This window comes from Galleria mellonella, unplaced genomic scaffold (genome assembly GCF_026898425.1).
Source record: "Galleria mellonella isolate WM207_F2 unplaced genomic scaffold, CSIRO_AGI_GalMel_v1 utg133, whole genome shotgun sequence".
Classification (NCBI taxonomy): Eukaryota; Metazoa; Arthropoda; class Insecta; order Lepidoptera; family Pyralidae; genus Galleria; species Galleria mellonella.
The window spans coordinates 1,844,008-1,867,128 of NW_026441990.1; the positions used below are offsets into that span (position 1 = coordinate 1,844,008).

At 33.1% G+C, this 23,121-nt stretch overlaps 1 protein-coding gene across 6 annotated transcripts in view; it reads left to right on the top strand.

The window, feature by feature from the left end:
* The window catches only part of LOC113511047 (A disintegrin and metalloproteinase with thrombospondin motifs 16), a 206,258-nt gene that overhangs the window by 102,647 nt on the left and 80,490 nt on the right, over positions 1 to 23,121 (top strand). The window contains exons 1-2 of one of the 6 annotated variants that reach the window (XM_031912226.2): positions 10,489 to 10,594; positions 10,744 to 10,806. The exons of 4 other annotated variants lie outside the window; for them this stretch is intronic. The gene's annotated coding sequence lies outside the window, so the exon portion shown is untranslated. Of the gene's footprint in view, positions 1 to 10,473; positions 10,595 to 10,743; positions 10,807 to 23,121 lie in introns of those variants that run through there. One more of the 6 variants, XM_031912227.2, reaches the window with a different exon arrangement.

Below are 23,121 nucleotides of genomic sequence, written 5' to 3' on the forward strand. Positions count from 1 at the left end.
AAACATATTGATAGACTTTAAATTAAAAGATAAATTTTACCTTATTTATAGTTTATGAACCAATTATTCTATTAATGCTATTAATCTTTCATGGGAAATTGGTCGTTACAAAATAAAACATGTCATCAGTATTCAGATCCCATCACTTGTTATAAACAACATCATAAATATATGTCACAGGTGTTTGTTTGAATTGTATTTGTTGATAGGTGGTTATAGAATGAACCAATTCGAAATGCCAATTAAATACCTACATACCTTATATATATTAATGTGTTGCACCCACGACTTCTTTCACGTGACTGGGATAAAAAACAGCCTATGTCCTTCTTCATCCCAAATACAACGCATGTGCTGTATATTATATTTTATTCGTATATCATTTGTTTCATTTACTTTCAGTATACATAAATCGCAAAATACGTCTCGAAAAAATCTATATCTTAAAATATCTAAATGTCAAAAGACGAAAGTATATTAGAATATCAAAGTTTCTAAACATTTTATTTTTGTAATAACTTATTTTAGACGAAATAAACTGAGTTTAGTTTTTTAAAACTTTGATATTTTGACTGTTATCCAAGACAGTCTCTCATCTTTTAAGACTTTGATATTAATTAAGCTGTTAAGATTTCAAGCAGTAACAGAAATAAACATATTTTTCATGTTTGTAATATACGTTATTATTATTTCAGCCATTAACTGTCTACTGCTGAACATTCCTCATAAAGAAAGTTTTGCTAGTAGTTGCTACGCTTGGCAGGTGTGATAGCAACTGTAGTTAAGCTTTTACAGATATTTGAATATACTTTAGGATAATTTGTTTTTATTAGAATAAGAGTTTGGTAACTACGTACATATATTTACTATATTGTTTAATAAATCTTACTAAAAATAAAAATACTATGCGTCACTACGTTACTGATAACATTTTAATATCTACTATATATTAGGCGTATATATATCGTAAGCGTATATATCGAAATAACTGGATACTTTGTAATATACTATTGCAGTAGTATAAATTAAAATACGAAATCAATAAATGTTTTATTCCAATTCAATCTAATTGTTATTCAATTATCTAATATAATACCATACAATTAAATTGTCCCGCCAGGTGTTTAACAATAATTTCAATTTGTAATAGCAAGACTATCGCCTTTTTATTTATTGATTTTTTTATTGCCAAACTAAAATTGTGCAAATGGCGTTCTCTACAAGATTGGTAACCATTTCAGTATGTTTTAACAGATTTGACTATTATTTTATATTATCCTATTTCAAACTAAACAACGTATAATAACAAACCTTATTAATGTAATTAGAAAGCGCTGAGTTTCGTCATTTAATTTCTCAGTCAAGGGTTTATGCTTAACTATAAAAATTTACTAATCCATGCAAACAGCATACATCCAAGTTGTAACACTGGAATGCAATGTTACCGTGCTTTTGAATATTCATACATTTTCGCAAACGACTAGGTCAGTTTAACTTAATATGAGGTGGTGTTAGTAAGCTGTTGAAATAAATTCATTTGTGTACGTAACAGACATACATAATATGGACATATAGACATATATAATTTGTTGACGGGTATAATAAGCACTAATTAAAGTACTAAATTTCTCACGCTAACCGAATAGGTTGTTTAGGATATAATTTCAAGATCTTCTTTTATTGTATATATATATATATATATATATATATATAATAATAATAAAGGGGGCAAACGAACATGCGGCTCATTTGATGGTAAGTGACTACCGCAGCCCATGAGCACCCGTAACACCATAGGCATTGCAGGTGTGCTACCGATCAAATTGTATTGTATTGTAAAAATATTTAATGTACATAATTTACATTGGACACATAGATATCCCATAGAGGGATCTCTTACAGTCTACCTATTTGTTTTTCTATTTGTCTCTTATTATATTATAAATATTAAAAAGAGACAGACTATGTTTTCACGCTGTTATTATTTATATTAAATTATACGGAGAAGAATCCTTACTAATATTATAATTGTGAAAGTGACTTTCTTATTTACCTCTTGGCGTTGCAATGATTCGACCAATCGTTAAAAAAGTTTGTATACACGAGAAGATGGTATACAAAAAATGTGTTTAAAAAATTATTTGAATTTTATAATTACAAGAAGGAAAGAATGCTCACAGGAACGAATCCGTGGAATATTGTTGTATAAACATAAACACTACGGAAGTACGGTTTTTAAGGAAACGAAAAACATATGTAATTTATTTATTTATCGGCCGCTGAATGTTCTTAATTTATTATTAAATCAATACAACAAACTATTAATTAGGTTAAATATAGAAATAATTATTTAATAACACCATTGGAACTGATCGTATCAATTACATTATGTAAACAAATGATAATTAATAAACCGCGCCCATCAACAGCTACCTACTATTTATTTAATGTTTATGTAACAAGGACTTATTACTGTATCAAATAATATAGATTCATATTTTGTTCATATCCAAACCTTATATTCGATTCGATTCCAAACCTTATAATCGACTTATTAAAAGCTTTTTTCTTTATGTCAACTAGATTAAATTTAAAAAGAACAAGTCATTATTCTTAAACTTGTATGCGTGGATAGGTTTACTATAATGTAAATTTATTACTCAGTATGTGGGAGAGTGAAAGAGAAAAGAACATTAATTAAAATAATAGAGAATAGAAGAGGCAAAATGCTGGGCCACCTTATACGACATGACGATTTTTTTAAGAGCATAGTAGAAGGAAAAAATAGAGGGCAAAAGATGAAGAGGAAGACTGAGGAATAACTACATGGGACAGATAAAAGAAACACTATGTGTTATGTTGTATAGGGAGGTCAAGGATATGGCCTGGGATAGAGCTGGCTGGAAGAAGATGTATGAATTAGTTGCACCGACAAGAGAAAACTCTTAAATGAAAAGAGAAAAGAGAAATGTGGGAGAGACTAAATTGTTAAGGTTAACTTAAATAAAAACGTTACATAATTTTGAGGAATATTAATATAAAAAATTTAAAATGCTTATCTTTATTAAATACTTTAATTAATATCTGAATATAGAAATAAATTAATTGCCGTGTAGTCTGGCATAAAATAGGTCATCCCTTCCTTTCCCGTGGGTGTCATTAGACGCAACTAAGGGAACTTAATGGTAGAGGGGTGGGTGGCAATGTCCCTTTTGAAATACCATTAAAAGCTTAATTGCAGTTGCCAACCCGTTTGCAAATATTGACAACTACTAACAAAACCCCCTCAAAGGGAGAGTCTATGTTTAACAGTGGACAGTCAATGATTGATATGATGGTGCCTAAAATACAGCTATTCAAGCATAGGGAGGCTTTGTACAAAAGTCGTTTGCTTGGGTACCTCTGTCCCATTCGTGTTTCAACCGTAAAGCAGTTGTGTTTGCATGGCTGTGTTTCGGTTTGAAGGGTAGGATATGGCGTGAATTTACTGGGTACAGAGGAATAACATCTGAGCCCTCAGGAATGGCAACGCATGGGGGTATCATGGGCGAAACAGTATAGTCTGTTATGTCCATGGTACTGCTCATGTCTATAGTTGACTTTCCACTTTCCATCAGGTGGGCCGTCAGCTTGTTTGCCATTCTAAGTTGTATAAAAAAAAGCTCCTTAACAGCAGAAACACGAGTGTAATAGAGGTACTCCAGCAGATGATTTTTATACAATGTCTCCATCTAGTCTCTCAAATAAGAAGAGAGGAGGCATGACAATATAGTTCTTAGGAATGGCAACGCATTAGAAGTCCTTGTGCATTATAATGCACTCTGTGATGCTTATATCTATAGGCGAAATTTACTATTTTCCATCAGTCGAGCCGTCAGCTTCTTTGCCATTCAAAGTATTATAAAAAAGCCAAAGAATTTTCAGGCACGGCTTCGAACCCTGACCCGCAAACCCTAGAACTATTACCTCGTTGCGCTCCACAGCGCGCCCTTGTGGTGAGGTCGCAGTCGAAAGGCGCTGTCATGACAGCCATTTGTCCCACGGCTGCGGTCCGATAATTGTACGCATTAGCGATAATTAGATGGTCCGTATAGACATTTTAATGTTTGTATATTACAAGGTGTGAAAAATTGAGCTTGCGGTAATGTATCTCGTAATATACCTGTAGCAGTTTATTTCTTGTGGATCTGTATCCATGTGGCTCAGAAGCGTTCCTTATGGCAGTTTATGGACGAAACCTATGTTCAACAGTGGACAGATAATGGCTAATATGATGATGATGATGATCATAACAGTCTGTTACAATAAATCCTTATGAAAATGTAAACAAACGCGTTATAGGAGCCCACCGTAGGATGTCAAGCGGACATGTCTACCATAAGAGTAGATAATATGCCCATTTTAAGGGGCCAACGGCCCCGGGAAAACAATCTTAAGTACGCCAATGGGGGCAAAAGATTATTAGTTGCGAAGTAAAATTTACGATTCTCCGTTCACTTCAAAAGGGATTTTATCTTTTTGACACGAAACCCTAAAACAAATGGTAGCCTGAAAGTCGAATGATTAATTTCATCTTGACCAAATTGTTGTAAGACAAATGAGTTTCTTCGCCTCAAGCTGGTAAGAGATAATGGACATTAGATTTATTTCTGTTGAAATATCCGCTTGCGGTCAACGCTTGTCAGACATAATTCAGTTTACAATGATTATATGCAATGCAAGTCAGTGGTCTTGTTCGCAGTTTACAATTAACTAGTAACCCGCCCCGGCTTTACACGAATAGATAGGTAGATCTCTAAATACATAAAGTACAGTCTAAATAAATAATATTACAAAATATTTCTAATACCACTACTAGTTTTTCTATAATTGGTAATAAGAGAAAGGTGACTTCACCTGTGTTATCAGTTTAACTTGGCGCGACGTCAGTGAATGATGACAGGTGAGGGTGACATCAGATCAGTTGGCCCATCATGACGAATTCACCAGGGATTAACCACGATGGTTATCATAGGGATCGCGTGGAAATTGACATTGTGTATTGCTAGCAACGAGTCGCTAATAATAATAATAATATATAAAGAATTTACCAAGCGCACTAGAATTATAACCTGGAACTTGATATCCGGGCAAATACTGGCTCCTTCCAGGGGGAGCCAAATTAATAAAAAAAAAATCGAGTCGCTAACTCCATATTGACAATTCCATCTTACACAACGATACTTTTTCGTCTTTACAACGAATTACTTTTTATTTTTTAAAAGAAATTACTTCAACAAAAATTTATTATGGACATTTTAACAGGAAGTTTATGAAGTTACTTGTTTCTGATAATTGTTTCGACTACATCCGGAAGTCTTCTTTAGGTCGCGTATAGTGATTTAGTTCGCAGCGTTTCGCCTCGCACTATTATGTGTAAATAGTATACAAAATTGTCTAGAAATTTTAAAATTTATTAACAATATCTTATATGATACTTTGTTTCATTATTTCTTATCTATAGATAAAAAATTAACGCCTATATCACAGAATAAAATTCTGTATTTATGCACATTTTTTTTTATACCACTGAAGTGGCAAACAAGTATACGGCCCACCTGATGGTAAGTGGTTACCGTAGCCTATGGACACCTGCAATACCAGAGGCAATGCTGACCCTGAAGAAACCTCTGTACCCCCCTTTTGAAGAACCCCATGCTGTAGTCTCTTGGGAAAATATCGGCAGGGAGCTCATTCCACAACCTGAGTGTTCATGGGAGGAAACATCACAAACAAGCACATGACTAAAATAGGTAATATATACTTGAACGTATGTCGAGAAAATTATAAATTTAATAGTATTGCTATGATAATAGAAATTTTGGCCACTAAGAATCTCCATTCCGTGGCCTAATTTAGATTTTTTTGTACTTTGCACACGGTGAGCCTTTACTCGAAGGCAAGCTTATTTTAGCGTGTAAACGCCAAAACACTAGGGGTGTCATATGCTCAATCTTATTGTGAATATATTTAAAGAAATATTTTTGAATACGTTTCTCGTGCGTAGTTTCTACTCACATGTTTAGTGACCGCGTTCTTGATTACATAATAAAACGTACTAAAAACTACTCAAATGCACGCTTTGACAATTAAGTTTAACACATACTCCTTCATCCGCGTGACTAATCAAACAGATTTTCAACTCTATCGCAATCGTGTTAAGGGTGAAAGCGCGTTTTGTCTCTTTAATGAATAATGTATTGTTTTGTCAAATTGCAATTTGTCACGTGACGCGACCATAGAATGACAAAAGTTTCTAATCCAGTCCAAGATCAAATCTGAAGGTTCTCGCCGCAAATAAAATTGTGTTATATTTTTTACGTAATTACAGAAATATAATTAATAGTTTGTTAGATATAGATCCGAAGGATATGAGTGTAATGGCTGTTTAAATGTTAAGGATAACCATGTTTATAGTGATGTGCCGCTTAGTTTTTATTTTCCAATAAGTTAGTCTAGATTTCTTTGAAAATATTTCTAATGCTAACCCTGTATTTGTGGATCTTAAAATCTTTTAAAAGATATTAAGTAATTTGGAAACCATCTGAAACCATCATAGTTAATTCTCGTGGAATTCTTCATCCTCATCTGTCACCTCTCATTGGTGCGGCACCAGTGGTGCCCCGCTAGCATATACCGACAGCGCGAGCGGGGTGGGATTACCATTCCATTTTCACCTTTTTAAAAAACTTTATGTCTGTTTGTTTGTACGTTTGTGCACGCTAATCTCAGAAAGGGTTTAACCGATTTGAATGTGGTTTTCACTAAAGCGTTACAATGTGCTCCACTTAACATTTAATGTTTGTTCTATTTCAATCGGTGCATAAATAAAAAAAATTATATCAATGTAAAAAATCACATATAAAATGCTATAAAAAGAATATAGGATACTTTATATGCTGATTTACGCGAGTGAAGCTGCGCGATACTACTAGTACACAATATATGTATTTTAATAAAATAACTACCGGTTTAATTTACATGTAATTAGGTCTTATTAACTTACGACTAGTTTTGGGACCACTCGTGACTCTTAATCGTGAGCGGCTGTGTGTGAGTCAGGCTCGCGCTCGCGCCAGCAGCTTACGAAGAAGGGTCACGAATGGTTCCGAAACTAGTCGAGGTTCTCGACCTAATTACATATAAGTTAAACCGGTAGTTATTACATTAAAATATAATTTGTACTTACGAAACTTTTAACAATACAATAATACACAATGTGTATTTATACTCGTTTTGTTACAGTCGTGTCTGTTTATCCAGTTTGTATAAGTTTATGTGCTAAGTCAATATAATAAATCATTCTCGGCATACATTTTTTTTTCAATGAAATTATAATATTAAATTTACATAAGTGACATAAGATATCTGTGTTAGCAAGATCCAATTGTGTCGCTGCGGTGTCATTGATCTTAAAAGCGGTCGATAAATTGACCGACAAGTTTCTTTATTAGCTTTTATCCGTGACGTCGTCCGCATGATCGGCTTATGTTCACAGACCGGAATAAAAAGTACAAAAAGGTAAAGTCCATACCCTTCTCCATCCCCTATAGTATGTATGTATCAAATTTCATAGTAATCGCTTAAGTTGTTAAGGTGCTAAGAGCTAACAAACAAACTCACTTTAACATTTGGATAAGAATATAATATTAGTTTGCCATGTGGTCCCGGCATAGAATAGGCCGCCCCTTCCTTTCCTGTGGGTGCCGTAATAATCGACTAAGAGAGGGCGAGGCATGAGCAGCAGCGTCCCTCTTAAAACATTACCATAAGCCTAAAACTAATCTAAAAGCCAAACTGTGATTGCCAACCCGCTTGTCAAGCGTGGCAACTACTGGCAAAACCCCCCAAGAGAGAGATTTTGTTCAGCAGTGGACAGTTAAAGGCTGATATGATGATAATATTAGTAAAGATTTAATAATGACTATAATACCTGATGTGGTCACAGCCATTTATTGATAGAGAGTAACGTAGTATACACACACACACACGCACACGCACACGCACACGCACACGCACACGCACACGCACACGCACACGCACACGCACACGCACACGCACACGCACACGCACACGCACACGCACATGCACACGCACACGCACATGCACACGCACACGCACACGCACACGGACACGCACACGCACACGCACACGCACATGCACTCCTACACATAATAATTTAGAAAATGATTATTAATATCACAAATGGTAAAGTAAGTTTGTTTGTTACCTTTTGGCGCCTTAACGGCGGAAGCAATAGTCAAGATTTGGTATACATGTATCTACTTTTTAAAACAGAGAAGAAACTGAAACATTGTTAATAATGAAATCTATTTCAAACTATATCATAATTGACATCGCACGGTTTTTTTAATAAATAAAATATAGCCTTGTTACTCGCAGATAAGAGATGACAAAAAAGGTGGAAAAAAGGATCAACAACGGGCGGCATTATTGCCAAATAACTTTATTGTAATTAAAGAGTTTTTAAAAGTGTTTTTTTTTTAAGTTTATCCATTACAAACAAGGAATCACTTATTGCTTTTTATAATATGTATCATCATCATGAGTTTAGATTAATTTATATCGATTTTATTCATGTATTTACCTGCGAAGTTGCTCGACTAATTTCCTACTGGACTTGATCCAAAAGCCTTTATCCATAAGGCCGAAATCGTTATTAATCGGATAGCTCGGATATAAAATTCAGCATGACCCACGATATTTATTCAAGTGAACATCAATAAATGTATTTCATTTTTGAATAGCGGTCATTTTGTTATTGCAATCGGCAATAAATTATAAATAGTATCAATTTTCGCCATTTTTGTCACGTTTTTCTTTAAATAGAGGTGTCGCTCTAATCGACCGTTCACACTGTACGCAATGTCTGCGTAACCACGTTTTGTCATAGAAAATTGAACTTTATTATTTGAGACAAACAGAGCATTTTCAAAGTCACTGGACTATGTCTTGTTATGGGAAAGAATCATTGATTTGTCTATTCTAGCACAAAACGTTTCGTTATCCGATTTCAAATAGAATTTCGGTTTATGGTAACTTGACCCTTTGACCAAGCCGCGCATGAAATTTTATGAAGTAATTGTAGGTATGAATTAATTTATTATTTTACTTGACTGTCGAAAAAAGTCGGCTATGTTTTTGTGAACGGTTTAATGTATTTTTAGACTCATTGTTATTATGAAAATGCAATTGGTTATATAACAATAATAACACATGAGATAATAAAGGTTGTCTGTAAGAGATTGCTCTAGCTAGCCTTTTGTACCTTTATGTCTATATTTCAATCTATATTTATGTTACTGTATTTTATTTGAATTATTCACTTGTCATTGTATATTTTTGTTTATAGTGCAATAAAGAGTTAAATAAATAAATAATAATAATACATTTAGCGGGTGTTTTTTGCATTTTTGAACTACAAAATCATATATATGTACATACATACAAGTCTTGAATAAAATCTATTCATACAAGCTCGTTGGTTACTACCTTTCAACTTGGTCTTTTTTCAGTACATCACCTCATTAGGTCTAAAATCTATGACCATCTAAGGTGACCGCTACCGATATCTCCTTTTATCCTTATTTATGCTTGATATATGTACCTATCTTTGTTTGTTTTTAGTCATGTTTACCAAATATCTAATCTCCTATATCCCCTTTTTTTATACAACTTAGAATGGCAAACAAGCTGACGGCCCACCTGATGGAAAGTGGTAACCGTCGCCTATAGACATGAGCAGTACCATGGACATAACAGAGTATACTGTTTCGCCCATGATACCCCCCATGCGTTGCCATTCCTGAGGACTCAGGTGTTATTCCTCCGTACCCAGTAAATTCACGCCATATCCCACTCTTCAAACCGAAACACAGCCATGCAAACACAACTGCTTTACGGTTGAAACACGAATTGGACAGAGGTACCCAAGCATTCGACTTTTTTACTGTCTCCATTTTTAATCTTTATCACTATATCATCTGATGATTGATGCATCTAAAAGGACTCTTTAAATAAATAAAGATTAAAAAGAACTATATGTTGTAACATGAGAAAATATTTTTTTTACTTTAAATTATTGTCATCATCATCATCATCATCATCATCTAAGCCCTTAGCTGCATACTGATGAATATAGGCATCCCCCGTAGCCTGCCATAAGGAATGGTCCTGAGCCATCTGTATATTTTGTCATTAAATAATAATGAACAATTTATTTTTAGAATTTGAACATGTCTATTTTTAGTGAGTTTACTACATGATTTCTTACTTTGTGTGTTGATATGGAGATAAAAGTATAAGTATTGTATTAATTATCTCAGTATCTTATCACTTCATCACCCTTCGTCACGTAATTGAAATCATAAATCTCGATATCGGCTCATTTCGTCCTTGTCGGCGCGAGTGCGCGTGCGCATACGATTGTATCGAAATCGGAAATCGAGTGACGTATTGAGTCGTGATTTACTCAAGTATACAGTCTATTTCCGACTCATATATCTTTTGTACGGTTTTCTTATCACACGTATAGGTATTTTTCATGTTTCTTAATTAAATTACTGTCATACGTTTGATTTGTAATAATGATTATTTTTAATGGGAGTTTACAATTTATGTATTGTATTATTATTGCTTGTAGAATTTCTTTAATTATTAATATTTTATATATTTTTGTTTCAGGTAACATTTTTTGTCATCGATAACGTGGAAAATGATTTATATTCATGTACCTAGTTACAGTAGGTAAAATTTATTTTGTCGATTCTCTGGGTCTGTTTTTTTTAATGATAATGTAATGGTAACGCCACCTGCGCTAACGGTATACGATGGCGGGGCACCAGGGATGATAGGTGGATAATGAAAAGGCAGGTCTGTTAGCCCATCGTGATGAATACATCTGGATTTCAGCACGATGGTTTCCACGGGGAACTGCGTGGAGGTCGTCCTGACATACCGCTAGCAATGGGACTGGTTGCCCACATTATTAACAATCCTTGCCCCCCTCTCTGGGTCTGTTAGGTAGTTTCCTAACTGACCCAGAGAAGGAAACTATAACTTGTTAAGATTTATTCTTGAATATTCTTTGTAATTTTTATAAATAGAAATAAAAACGTGGTACTACTATATCTAAATATGATGTCAATACACTGTAGAGTATTGACAATCGTTTTAAAAGTTCATTGATATCAGGACAAAATTAGTATTTTTCTATATAAAAAAAAAGAGAGATTTATTTTAGTTTAGATTTATTGATATATAAATATGTAGGTGCCCTGCAATTTGAAATATGCCAGTTCTGAAATTTCGTGGTTGAACAAAACACAAATTTAATGTTCACAATACATACTGATTATAAATGTTAAAAATGTAAATACATATATCAATCCTTTGGACTTTAGTAATAGGATTTATGACGAACGCAATTTTAAGATCCATTTACTAGGCCGATTTTTTTTTTATGGGTGAAAATGGACCACCTGCGCTAACGGGATATGCTGGCGGAGCACCAATCATCTAATTGATCATTGGAGCACGTGATCATCTAATTAATTAGCGATTAATCATGATGATTTCTAGATGGTTTTCCGTGCACAGGTAGACTTGATATTGGGACAACTATACTCCATTACTTATAATCCTCCCTACCCCACTTCATATGAGGGTATCTTAGGGTTGTATCTAGTATCTAAAGGCCGTATAACTAGAGTGTTTCCTGGTCATGATGGAATAGTGCATGTGGCGGACGCAGCCACAATGGGGGGGGGGGGGGAGCGGGGTGGGGCGTTCTTAGGCGTCCCGCGCGTAAACTAATTAAGCTGTGCACTGTGTAAATAAATTTTGATTTTTAATATTTTTTGATATTTGTCTGTTATGCGTGTACGCCTGTTCTTACCTTACCTTGTTAGTACCTTATTGTTTACCAAATTCGAAATTGACACGCACATCTATTGTTTCCCTTTGGCTTGCCTTCACGGTCCTAGTCTTCCCTTTGACCATTATACATATATTTCCAATTTCCATTCCTGATTTCCTTTGTTGCCCACAGTTGTGATATTCAGAGTGTTATTTATGTTATAGACGACCGTCACCAATTCCCATCAGCTTGTTTGCTGTTCCCAATTGCATAAAAAAATAATTAAATATTAACTATAAAAAATAAATTAATAAATAAAAATAAATGCCTATTAATTTTCTTAAATATACAAATGTCATCCTCATTCGTTGTTTACTATCTACGTTGTTTATTACCTATTTACAATTCCGGATGTATTTGTGCATCTAAAGAAAGCAGTCGTAGTTTCACGGGATGTAAGCAATCTACAGGTTTAGAGGAGAAAATGTAACCAATCAATGGATAACTACGGGCAGTTTTAGATACGTAAACATATAATACGTTTTATAAAACGATGTAGATAACGTATAAACGGAAATAGCGTGACATAAAACAGTACAACCTGATTAGTTGAGTGGCTTAAAAGATAACTTTTTGTAATTTTTAATAGGCGACTTTTTAATTATAGTACAGTTTAAAAAATCTACTATCATCAGCTTTCTGGTCCTAAAATAAGCAGGGTTTGTACTGTTTAGTATTATGTGAATTATAGAACTGATATTTACATATATATTTTATATATCTGTACTTATAATGTATAGATATCCTAACCAATATAAGCAGGGGGAGGGATTGTTAGTAATGGGGACTACTAGTCCCATTACCCCTGCCAGGTCGACCTCCCCGTGGTCCCCCCTGGAAACCATCGTGCCGAATACCAAGTATATTCATCACGATGGGCTAACTGACCTGCATTTTCATTCTCACCTATCATCCATCACTGATGCTCCGCCAGCGTATACCGTTAGCGCAGGCGGGGTTATCACTCCATTATCATCCACTAAAAAAAACAAATATTTGTATTGTGCAGGAATTGAACCCGCACTTATTGGAAAGCCAAATTTCAAATTATAGTTATACTAGCTTTTATACGTGATTTCGTTTGCGTGATCAGGATATGCTTACTAGATAGGATAAAAAATAATTTACATCCCTTAAATTACGTGTGAGTACCTATACTAAATTTTATAGTGATTTGTTAAGCCGTTAAGACACTAAGAGGTATAAAACAAACTCAGTTTCTCATTAGTTGAAATATGAGTTATAGATATATGGTCCTATAAATATAAATAGTTCGGTGACTAATTTATTAATATAAGTTTTTGCATCAATACTCCATTACCACAGTGTTTTGAATAAATTAATTTTATGTCAATCAGAGATTTAAAGCATCTTTTTAGAACTTTTTATAAGTTTACATTCGATTTATATGATAAATACATTAATGATTTTGATGATAAATCAACTACGGGAAAAACCGTGGAGGGTCAATAACTTGTGCAGTAGGCATGGACGATACAAACTACAAAAATATACACATAGATACAATATCTATATATCGAATCAATATTAGTGATGTATATGAGCACGAGGAAACTATCCACTGTGACGTATTCACTAGATACAGTATATTACTAGCAACGGGACCTCCCCTCCAATATATATTATGTATAGAGCTATAGGGGGCTTTTTTTAATGGATGACAATGGAATGGTACTCCCGCCTGTGCTATCGGTTAACACTGGCGGGACACCAGTGAAGAATGACAGGTGAGGATGAATCAGGTAAGTTTGCCCACCATCACGAATCTAACAATAAATCAATCACGATGGTTTCCAGGGGGAACCATGAAGAGGTCTACCTGATATAGTATATTGCCTAGCATTGGGGCTACTAATCCCCATTACTAACAATTCTCCCTCCAGCTATAGGGGACTAGTTCATTAGGTAGGAGGTGGCAAACTAGCTCCCTTTACTAACAGTCCTCTTCTCTGTTCATGTTTAGTATATAGCAAAATTACATACATAAAGTACATTTATTTAATTAATTTACCATAACAAAATTAATAATAATACGTTCCGGTCACGCGTACGAATTTCTGGGCACAATTGTTTTTTTTCTTGTATATAAAAAGTTTTTTTTTATAACTAGGCTTTTAATATAATATATATTGCAAATACACAATGTATCTGCTGCGTTACTTATTGTATTAATGTAATTAATATTTTTTATCAGGACAAAGTAATGTCAAAATAGATACCTATATCTTATTCTAAGTATAGGTACAAATATGTTTTTGTAGCAAAGCATTTGTAAAAATTATAATTAGTCACAATGACATTTCAAAATATTGATGAAGGTAATTCAATGCCAGAATTGTGTTCATACAAAAAAGAACTTGATTGAGAAGTAATTAAATAAGGGTCATAAATATTTTTAACATACTTCGAAATGGAGAAGGTGTTCCTGTTAAATTTAAAACAACTGTTCTTTTTTATTTTTTACTAGCGATCTGCTTCGGCTTCGGACGAGTAGATGAAAAATAAATTAGTATTTTATATTAGATTTCATCTTCTTTTATGCAACTTAGAATGGCAAACAAACTGACGGCCCACCTGATGGAAAGCGGCAACCGCCACCCATAGACATCAGCAGCACTATGGACATAACTGTTTCGCCGTTGATACCCCCCCCCCCTCCCATCCATGCATTGCTATTCCTAAGGACTCAGGAGTTATTCCTCTGTACCCTGCAAATTCACCCTTTAAACCGAAACATAGCCATGCAAATACAACACGAAAAGAACACGAATGGGACAGAGGTGCCCAAGCAAACGATTTTTGTACAAAGTCACTCTCTGGTAATCTGTCCGTAGTTCTGTCGTCTGTTCATAAACGAAAAAACAGTATCTATAAATCTCGCCCATAGACTATTTACTGACACTACAATGAACAAATTATCTTGACTTTGTAAATAGGTCATTATATTTCATCTCTCCTCACATTGTTGTTTCAAAATGTTGGTAAACGACTACCATTTAGACTTTACACCACTCCCATTGTGTCTTTGTGAAGCCCTAAACGATAACAGAGAACTTTAAGACACAAGGCATCTCCGTGAGGACTGCTAAGTGCTTTACAACAATGCGTTGACCTCCTATTCTTTTGTACGAAGCGACAAAATAATGTCAGGTTATGTTGGCCAGCCTGTCAAACTAAATGGTACCAATGTTATGTTACGAGTAACAGTGTAGGTAATTTTTCGTACCTAGTTCATATTATAAGATTGTGTTTCACAAAAAATCGATTTCATTTGTGGCAAAACCAGTTATTTTGATTTTAAAACTAAACTACAGAATCTATGTTGATAAAAACTCTATGGTACCAATCTGTAAGTATATCCTTTTAGGTAAAAAAAAATTTTTCTAATCGGACTAATCGAAATATAACTAACGGAGTTATGAGGTAACGAAGGTAAAAAATACATATAATATTTATTTATTTATTTATACTTTTACACACATTGAAAAATGTCTACAGAGCGGACTTAATGCCTGATGGCATTCTCTATCAGTTAACCGCCACGCCAAATGGCGGTGCACTGATTTAAGAAAATAGGTAATATCGTCATAGTCGTAGAATACTGACAGATATATATATATATATATATATATATATATATATATATATATATATATATATATATATATATATATATATATATATATATATATATATATATATATATATATTTAATATTTGTCAGATCCGTCAGTATTTTACGACTATGACGATATGAGTATTATATATGTATATATTTTTAATTATTGTTTTAATTTAATATTAATTATTACAGTCAACTGGTAAATGACACCATAGGTATAGTGTTAAGTACGCAATTTACACTTTCTAGATGTATTAAAGTACAATAAATAAATAAAAATAAATAAAACGCTCAGCATTATATATCTCGTCCATTTAGATATCTATGGTCGTGTAGTATCAAACGTCTCAATATTTGTGTAACACACGCCTAAAAATTGTACAGTTTCAAATAGGAACAATATGTACCTGTAAAATGATATATAACTTCCTCTGTTTATATACGCTTCGTTGATCACGTTAGTGCAATGTACCTCCGTTGACACGTTCCATTTTATCTTTGCCTTGACCGCCACACCACTGTAGGTATATCCCCGGAAATTAGATAACACACAAACACAATACAGTTCCTACTTCCGCTCGTCACTAGCTTGTCAAACTGCCGATAACTTTCTTCTATTTGTCCTCATAATAATAACAATATAAATGACCTTACTAACGCGGAAAATAATTCTTAGAATTTGTAACAATCTTATTTAGCCTTGCGCTCATGCGATAATTTAAACTAGAAAAAGAAAAAAAAAAACAAAAGACAAAAGTAATGTCATATGACTGAATCGCATGATAATCTCGCAAATCGGTTAGCACATGTAAATTGGCATTCGATCCACGCATTGTCTCAAACGATCGCGTCCAATGTCATGTTTCTAAACAGATTTTGACGCATGCACCTCGATATGGACATTTTGATTTGAGTTCTAAAATAGCGGACAAAAGTCGGTTTTCCCTTGTGGTGTTTTCGTCACGTCCATAAAAGGTACTTTTTGCACACAAGCCACAATTTGTGTTACTGGGTAAAGGGCAGACGTGCTTAAACGGGCCATTATGTGCCACGTAAAACGAGTCTTAATGCAGAAACAGTCTTGCGGCCAGTCGTCTATGAATAGCACAATGTCGCGGTTTCCCCACCATAAATAATTGAGATTTGAGTTTTAATTAAATACTGCAATTTATTTAACTAATTTCCAAATGTAATTGTCGTGGTAAAATAATGAAATACAAGCATCGTTCCTATTAATAAGCATTCGACATTCCCTTGCCTAACTGGGTACTTTATTGTAAAACTGTCAACTTTATCTTTGTTTTGGAATTATTATTGGTACTTATTGATGACAATTAACTTTTACATTTTTGCGCTGCTTGCTTTATTTTTTATAAGAGACGGTAGATAACTTGATAATTTTGACTAAACTATGACAATTTACTTAAATTATGTGGACGTTTCGACCAGGTTATGTAGTATGCCGTATGCCGTAGTCACGAGTAGATTAATGTATGTATATTATTCTATGTTTATATATATTTATTTATGTATACTCTATTACTAACTATACAGATACAAATAATATAATTTATTATTTTTTATATTATTTTTGCACCCTATGTGTTATGTTTTATATATAAACCCTACAGACACTTTCTCCGTTCGGGTTTTCTAGTAGCTTGCGTAAACTTTTATTGTACCTAACCTTATATCTATAAGTAAATGTACAAAAGCATATAAATAAATAAATAATTAGTGATACATTCTTATTATTATTTTATAATTTACACTTATTATTGATTCATATCCATAATAATCCATTAATCTTTCAATACTAAGCACGGGTTTTATTAGAACTCCATAATTCTAAATATTTTACAAGTGTAACTTTGCATTTGGAAATCAAGAAAAATAGATCGAAACTCAGGAGTCTGATGAAAAACTGATTGAGAAATTTGACAACTGATATATCTTTCGCGGTACAGTATTCGTTTCATCCCCAAGCAAAGATTAGCGATTAGCTTCGCTGTCATGAACTTAGCTCATATATTTCAATTACTTCGCTTAGCTTAGCTCTGTAATTCGCAGTGTAAAGTATGAAAAGACGCCATAGTTACGTGCACTAAGCTAAACCTAAACGAATTTCTTTTTTCTAATGACCGAGAATGGAATAGACCAGTAGGAGATGATAAGTGAAGATGAAAGCAGGTCAGTTTGTCTATCGTCATAAATTCAACAAGAATTAACTAAGATGGTTTCCATAGGGAACCGCGTGGATATTGACTTGATTGGGTATATTGTCACCAATGGGGCTGCTAGACCCCATTACTAATACCTAATCTATTTGCCCCGAACCTAAACGAATTAGGTTTACTTAAAGTGTTTTAAGCTTTACGGAAATAATTTATTTTAAGCAAAAGTATCTCATTACTGGACTATGGGGCCATTGCCTTTCCATTCACACAAATAATTATATTCATACATTTTATTACTCTTGTACGACACTTCATATCTCCTGTTGCGTCCGTCGTTGTAAAATTCATAACATATTTGATATTGCTACAGGTTTCAAATTACGTTGAAAATATTTTTATATTGACACATAATAATCGTCGTTATTGGAACATTTATATGCGTATTCAATTAGGACAGTATATACGTACATACTGTACGGATTTACATGTCCTAAAATATATGAGTCTTATGGAAACAATATTTATTATATGTAATATTTTAGTAAAATAAATGAAACTCAATAAATTGATCGGGAGAGTTTAATATTCAAATTACGATTCATATAAAATAGTTTAATATTAATAGGTTATAATATCGTGTCAACGTCGTCAAGTATTTTTAAAATACGAAGAAAAGATTTGTCTTTTCTCCTCTACTTGTCGTTTCCAACAGAGTCTAGAGAGTATAAGAGATCTATTTCTATGTATACCAACTGTTACCAACATTATGGATAGCAATAAATTTTTAAAATAAGTAGTTTGTGCACGACAAGAATCCCAGGTTGGGAGATCACAGGCTTAAGTCTTTATCATTTTCCATTAAGTCGGTTATTAGTTTATTTGCCATATAAAATTTTACGGGAATAAAAGTATGTAGTGGTAGTATTACTTTTAATTTATCAACAATGGGAAAGGTAAAGGAGCTAAGCTATTCGTTATACAGCCTGATCTTCAGAATAAAGACTGTCTTACTAAAGTCAAACTTTGTTAATGCTTTTCTCAATGGTTTATGGCCAAAGCCTAATAAATTATCAATGATTTCAATTTATCAAATGATTTTATTTTTGTGTGAGTGATTGATTACGAGAAATTCGTGATTTAATTCGTTCATAAATAAAAGTATAAAAAGATTTTCTTTCACGATCAATGTGTCAAACACACAGAAAGTAAAGAGTGCAAAGAGTGAAGAGATCACGCAATGAGCAATGACATAACTGTTCCTTCCCGCTTCCGAGCTAGCTGTTGCGTCATATGGTGCAATTTATAAGCGTGGGAGGGTAATATTGTATGGCACTTTACTTATACATTGTAACAGATATAAATGACACGAAATTAAGATGCAAATGGGACGCTTTTATGTAACTTTATTCTTTACCATTATTTAATTTGAGATCACCATTTCATTGTCATATGAGTAGAGTCTGAGTATGTATAATTATAGTGTGAATGAAATTTTTGTTAAATTTTTATATGGGTACGGGCCTACTTATACCCTTAGATGTATAAGTATTACTATTTACAGCATGAAGTAGACTTTGTAGTATAGTAATGAAAAAGTCTAGTAACCATAAAGAATTAAGATTGAATTAGATTAAGATTTAAGATTATTATACATACTGTATCTAGCAGATAAAGAACCCTCTAAAGTAGATAGAAAAAATGCTCCAAAATAAATTAAAATTTGGTGCACCGTATGAAGTATATTATAAAACGTTTAAAAATTATTAATAATAAATAATTTTTATTCAAGTAAACACAATAAAAAGTATTTTTGAATTATCATTTTTTTTTATGAATTTACCACCCAGTTCGGAATGCAATTTCAACTGAAAAGAACGGTCAAGTAACACAGCTGTTTCTTCCTTCAAATAAAAGTTATTTTTTACAATGAAAGACTACAATGATGTTTACAATGAAAAAATATATATGAATGGATAAAATGACAATCACAAACTTTGTATTGACAATTTAATTAAATAATAAATTTAATTTAGTCTAAGTGTTTAAAACGCTAATGTCTCATCACTTGCGGGAGGCATCTATGCTAGTATACCGTAAGTTATTTCGCTCTTGAAATAAAAGTGTAATTTTTTTATTATTTTAAAACCGGTTGCATCTTATATCACATACATTATAATATATTCTTAGACATTTTTTAAATATACATTGTCTGTTCGCTTGTGCAGATCTAGTTAATTCTTATACAATGATTTTTACTTAATATATCGTTTTACATTTTTCATAAGTTTAACCGACTTCATTAAAGAGGATATATGTTCGATTGTCTATTTTTTATACATTAAAACTATGGCTTAACTAATCATGATGAAGTTACATATACACGTAACATATTGGATGGAGGAGAAAATAAACTATTACGAGTTTTTATTTTGGTTAATATATGTATATCCCGGAAACGATATACATTAACCAGGACGACGTCGGGTGTAAAACTTAGTATTTATATGAATTCCTACTGAAAGAGATCGTAATGACATCATTATGTTTGTCAGTTTAGGTCAATTCATAATTCACACATGTCGTAAAAAGACTAAACGGATGTTCCAAACGAAAGTGGGATACAGATTTAATACAATTGGGTCAGAGCGGAGGAGTTATATAAAAACTCATTGATCACATCGATGATTTGTTTAATAATAACACTAGCTGTATCTTGCGGCTTCGTCCGTGTGAATTAGTACATAAAGTATCCTATGTGCTAAGTTAGGATGTAACCTATCCGTGTACTAAATTTCATTCAATTGTATTTAGTAGTTTTTGCATGAAAGAATTACAAACATTCATCCATCATAACAAACTTTCGCATTTATTATATTAATAGAATTAAATCACATTATGTAATGATGAAGTGACGACACAATTTACTAAAAAAAAAGTAAAAATGTATTTATTATCAAAGTATTTTTATGTATATTCTAATTAATAATATGCATACTTTTTAAAGATATATTACCAGTTTATTCTTTAAGGAGACATCAACTGTGAGAACAAAACACAATACTTGAAAGAAGAAAGGAGGTTAACTTGAAACAGGTAACGGTCATGATAAAATTCTTTTATTGCACTTAAACATTTAACAATAGGATTATAAAGAAAATGTACAAATTTTCCGGAGTCTAACGTCTAAAACTTTATAATATAGACGTCCTAGTTTTATATATTGATATGGAATAGAGATATCTAGCGAAGTCAAAGGGAGATATTTCACAGTAAAAAAAAAATAATAATGACATAAACTTTCACGCTGAATATTTTATGGTTTCTGAGAAACAGGTATTAAGACGATCTTTAGGTTATCACGGCACGTTTTGTGTTCAGAAACCTTTAGTATAGTGATACAATTAGTATGGTGTAGGATAATGAGAGGATAGAAGAAAAAAATTCTCGGTAATAGAGATATGATAGCGCTACACTAGTCTACTAGTGACCACGATGTAACTAGGTTGAAACGTCGATAAAATTCAGATAATTTAGGGGGAAAATGGATTGTTAGTGACTGGGTCGAACAGCTCTAGCAATGCGCCCTATCGGGCCGACCTTCGTTGGAAACCAATATGGTTAATTCTTGTTGAATTCGTCACAATGGGCCAATTGACTTTTATTCTCATCTCTCATCATGTTATTTGTCACTTGTACCCTGCCAGTGTATATCGATGGCGCCGGCGGCGTTACCATTTCATTTTCACTTATAAAAAAATCAGGTAAATTGTCATAGTTTACCTAAATGATCGCGTTAATTTATTTTACGTATTAAAAATTCCCCTTTCCATACCCATGGATGTTGTAAGAGACGATTAAGGGAACTTAATGGTCGAGGGATGGGAAACAGCATCCTTCTTAAAACATCATTAAAAGCTTGACTACTAGTACCGTTGCCAATCCGTCAATGATGATAGCCAAGCTTGGCAACTACTGGTAAAACCCCCTTTATGGGGGGAAGCCTATCTTCATCAGTGGACAGTTAACGGCTGAAATGATGATTAAAAATTTTAAACTACGGCGGTAGACAGAACCGTGAGATATTATACTAGTTTACCTATGAGGAAGAGCTTTAGAACATTTATCTAAGAGCATCTATTCGAATGAATAGACTGACATATCTAAGTAATGGTAAGTGTTTGATGATTTATAGGTATTCATAAGTATGTAGTAAAAGGTCAATATTATTTTACAAAATGTGAGTAGCATTGAGTATATACTCTGATATACTCATAATAATATACTCAAATAGTATATTATATGTATTCTACTAGTTGTATACATCGGCTTTATTTTTATAAATTAGTTTATGAAATACCTTACATGTTAATCTAGGACATGATCTATCTGTGTATAAGTTTTCATTCAAACATTTTTTTCTATTAAAGTTTCCTCTTATAGGGGCACTTAATTCATGCATTCTCTTCCAACCAGCTCTATTCCAGACCATATCTTTAACCTCCCTATACGACATGACATCTAGTGTTTCCTTTATCTGTCCTATGTAGTTATTTGTCGGTCTTCCTCTTCCTCTTTAACCCTTTATTTTTCTTCTTAGTATGCTCTTTAAAAAATTGTTATGTTATATAAAATAATGTATCAAACATCTGAATTTTCACATTTCTAATGTTAGAACTAATTATTTATATAAACAGGCAGTTTAGAGATTTTATTTTTTGTATTATAACAATGAACGGAAAATAGTCACTATAACCCGAAGTACGTCCACAACACTAGGGGAATAATCAACACTTGTGTGTATCCAACTGTTCCAATTTTAAATTTATTCGTCAACTTTAAAATTAAAAGTATAATTAGCATAGTTTTATGATCAGACACAAAGGTCAATAAAAATAACAGCACTAAGTCATGTTTTCACATGTATCAGATACAATACGTTATTTATAATGTTAATAATATAATTTTATTGACATGTTAAAACATAAGTTGTGTTAGTTTATTATTGGTATCTACGTAGTATCTATTTGTTCAGCTTCCTCGATAGTTGTTGGGTATAATGGATTATTATTAACAATATGACATATCAGTAATAAATTATGAGCATTATTATATTTAGCGTAATATTTACATGTAATTTATAATTAACTATCAACATGATATATCAGTACCAACCAGAAGTCACAACACAAACAGTCAAACTTTCTGGTCTCTTGCCAAAGCTGCACAAGGGAATTTCTGTAAGTCATCTTTTCCACCTTTGCGCAGGGAGGATGACTCGTTGGCCCAGAACGCTAAAGAAAAGGCCGATCTTCTTGGATCCATCT